Here is a 4,143-nt window from a genome sequence, read left to right as displayed (position 1 = left end):
GTTAATTTAATTTTGAATATAAATTTATTTATTTTAATTTATAAATTTATATTTAAAAATTAAATTAAAATTTTAAAAAACTACAAAAAAATGCAAAAACAAAAAAAAAACTAGACAGAGTATAAAAAAGTAGAGACCTCACTTTGCTGACAAAGATCTGTATAGTCAAAGCTATAGTTTTTCCAGTAGTCATGTATGGGTTTGAGAGTTGGACCATAAAGAAGGCTGAGTGCCGAGGAATAAATGCTTTCAAATTGTGGTGCTGGAGAAGACTCTTGAGAGTGTCTTGGGCAGCAAGGAGATCAAACCAATCAATCCTAAAGGAAATTAACCCTGAATATTCATGGGAAGGACTGCTGCTGAAGCTGAAGCTTCAATCCTTTGGCCACCTGATGTGAAGAGTCCCCTCATTAGAAAAGACCTTGATGCTGGAAAGATTGAGCACAAAAGGAGAAGGTGGTGTCAGAGGATGAAATCGTTATACAACATCACCAACTCAATGAACATGAATTTGAGCAAACTTCAGGAGATAGTGGAGGACAGAGTATCATGGCATGCCACAGTCTATGAGGTTGCAAAGAGTCAGACACAACTTGCTGAATGAACAACAAATTCAGCAATCTGCATGTGGAACCAACATTGTAAGAATGTAAATTTGGTATGGGAAGGGAATGGATTTGGGAAGGTGTTTGTTTAAAGTCTCAAATATAAGAGGGAGTTGTTGCAAGATTAGTCTCCATGACCAAAGGACTCAGATGTGTAGATGGCTTCAAACACCTCTAGATTGATATATTTTGACATTGGTGTGAAGTTTTAAGTCAAAGATATCTATATTTGAATCTTCTACTCCTTTGGCCTGCTTCTCTACCTTGACAAAAAGGAAAGTGATACCAAACACATTAGAAGTTGGTGGAACTTGAATTTAATTGTTGTATAAAGCACATTGACTTTCAATTATACTTTATTGATTTCTTAACCTTTAGTCTCATTACCTTTATATATATATATATTTTTTTTCCTGGCCAAAAAGAGCTTCCTTCTTTGTTTGCTTGTTAGTTGTATGGTCATTAATCTTCAATCGTTAAAGTGTACTACAACTCATGTAGTACACAACAGGGCATTGGAACAACCAATTGATTGGAAAAGACCCTGATGCTGGGAAAGACTGAAGGCAGGAGGAGAAGAGGGCAGCAGAGGATGAGATGCTTGGATGACATCACCTATTCAATGGGCATGAAATTGGGTGAATCCTGGGAGATGGTGAGGGACAGGGAGGTCTGGCCTGATACAATCCATAGAGTTACAAAAAGTTAGACACAACTTAGCAACTCAACAACACCAACAACAAGAGAGCAACTGTGTGGATGTAAGTTTGATAAATGACTTTTAACAATAGTCATGATAGTGATTTATGCCTTCTTAAGTCATGTTTAATACTATTAAATTCATATTACATTCTACTAAAAATGAAGCATTTTGTGAAGCATATGGGAACATATTTGTTGATTATATGAATATTGGCTCTGATCTAACTTGCAAAAAATAAAAAATCAGCAAAAGACATATTTGGCTAAAAGTCAAAGAAAATATTTTAAACATATTGGGAATATGTTAACAGATGTTTCCCAATGTTTAATACTGTTTTTGATGAAGCTTAGTGTTGGCATAATATTTTCATTCAGATCTAAACTACTTTGTTTCCAAGAAAATAAAATCCATATCCACTTCTTTGATTATGACCCTTTTGTTACTTGAATAAAATAGAGAGGGCTTGAACAATCGTGCTTGAAATCACTCTTGATGGAGGCTTTCCATTTCGGTATTTCAAGCCATTGTTTTCTTGATTTCCCATGAAATCAGATATTATTTTCTAATTAGGGCAGGACAATAGCAGCTGAGCTATAGCAGACTTTTCTTGTTACTGAGTTTGGTAAACAAGGTATTCATGATTTCAGCAGATGTCTCCTCTACTTTTTTCTAAGCAGGGGAGACGATCAAGCTGCAAACATATGTGTATCACACCATGAGCAAAGTCCATCACAAAGGTCAGAAGCCCCAGGATTTTAGCCATTGCTGTCTAAGATATCACCCGCTCATCCACTGCACTGGTCATGTGCTCCTTTAAAATTACTTTCATTTCTTTTGGGCTTCCCTTGTGACTCAGCTGGTAAAGAATCTGCCTGCAATGCGAAAGACCTGGGTTCGATCCCTGATTGGGAAGATCCCCTGGAGAAGAGAAAGGCTACCCACTCCAGTACTCTAGCCTGAAGAATTCCATAGACTGTATAGTCCAGGGGATCGCAAAGAGTCGGACTCTACTGAGTGACATTCACTTTCATTTCTTTTACCTGGTAGATCATTGCATAAAACTTAATACTAAGACCCTCTTGGTTTTATTTCTTGTTGTTTAGTCACTAAGTCGTGTCCGACTCTTTGCAACCTCATGTGCTGTGGTACGCCACACTCCTCTGTCCTCTACTTTCTCCCAGAGTTTGCTCAAATTTATGTCCACTCAGTAAGTGATACTATCTAAGCATCTCATCCTCTGGTACCATTGTCTGCTTTTGCGTTCAGTCATTCCCAGCATCAGGGAATAAGTTGGGCTTTACATCAGGGTCCAAAGTTTGGAGCGTCAGCTTCAACATCAGTCCTTCCAATGACTATTTAGGGTTGATTTCCTTTTAGGATTGACTGATTTGATCTCCTTTAAGTCTAGGGGACTCTCAAGAGTCTTTTCCAGCCCACAATTCAAAAGTATCAATTCTGGCAGGCAGCCGTCCCCTACATCCGGGTACTGACTCCAGCCGTCCAGACTCTGGCACTATGGTCATGGCGGAGGGGACGGCTGTGCTGAGGCAGAACAGGCCGGGTACCAAGGCTCAGGATTTATATAATTGGCCTGATGAATCCTTTGATGAAATGGACGGTACACTTGCTGTTCAGCAGTATATTCAACAGAACATAAGAGCAGATTGTTCCAATATTGACAAAATTCTTGAACCACCTGAAGGCCAAGATGAAGGTGTATGGAAATATGAACATTTAAGGCAATCCTGTCTTGAGCTAGACGGACTTGCTGTCAAACTTCAGAGTGAATGCCATCCAGGTACATGCACTCAGATGACGGCAACTGAACAGTGGATTTTTCTTTGTGTAGCTCATAAAACACCGAAAGAGTGTCCTGCTATAGACTACACTAGACACACACTTGATGGTGCTGCATGTCTTCTGAATAGCAGTAAATATTTTCCTGGCAGCTAGCATAAAGGAATCATCTGTAGCAAAACTAGGATCAGTATGCCCTAGGATTTACAGAATATTTTCACATGCTTATTTTTATCACTGGCAGATATTTGATGACTATGAAAATGAAATATTTTTGTGTCATCAGTTTACTAAATTTGTGATGAAATATAATTTGATGTCCAAGGATAACCTGATTGTACCAATTTTAGAAGAAGAAATTCAGAATTCAGTTTCTGGGGAAAGTGAAGCATGAAGGGAATCATATAGGAAAAAAATGTAATGATCCCATTAATTGTGTACTGTATATATATCATTTTAGACACATCAGTCATGCATCCATATTATAGCTTCTTTGTTTAGTATAGGTTTCTGTATGCTGAGTGTTGCCTTTTAAAATGGAAAATACTTTTTAAGTTATTCATGAGCTGTATATTCACTGGTATGGCACTCATGGTTTTTAAATAAGATTAGTATTATGTTTATAAGGCCTGTTAATAAAAGAATTTACAGTTTGGTAAAATTGCTGCTAAACAATCATTGGATCACAATCTTTATCAAATAAACACATCTATAAAAAGATGAGTGATCTTGAGGTTTCACACAAACCATTTATACTAAAGACATAGTAATGTTTTCCTTTGGTTTTATACCTGAGTTTAGATAGTCTAATAAATTCTATAGCACATAGTTCTATTTAAATAAGTTTCCTAAAATGAGATAAAAGTGTTTTTAAATTCTGTTTATAGTTTTTGATATACATATAATTATGTGTATATCCAAGTATAAATGCAAATAAAGCATCAGTAAAACTTAAGTAATCTTACTATGCTACACAAAGTATATTCTAGACCAGCATACTTAGAAAAAGATTTACCTTCCTGCATTAGTAGATAGTTA

At 36.6% G+C, this 4,143-nt stretch overlaps 1 pseudogene; it reads left to right on the top strand.

The window, feature by feature from the left end:
* The first annotated feature begins 2,823 nt into the window (after positions 1-2,823).
* On the top strand, positions 2,824-3,499 carry LOC128055656 (MOB-like protein phocein; annotated as a pseudogene).
* The last annotated feature ends 644 nt before the right edge of the window (positions 3,500-4,143 follow it).

The sequence above is a fragment of the Budorcas taxicolor genome, chromosome 1 (assembly GCF_023091745.1).
Source record: "Budorcas taxicolor isolate Tak-1 chromosome 1, Takin1.1, whole genome shotgun sequence".
Classification (NCBI taxonomy): Eukaryota; Metazoa; Chordata; class Mammalia; order Artiodactyla; family Bovidae; genus Budorcas; species Budorcas taxicolor.
This window is presented reverse-complemented; position numbering and strand designations above follow the sequence as displayed.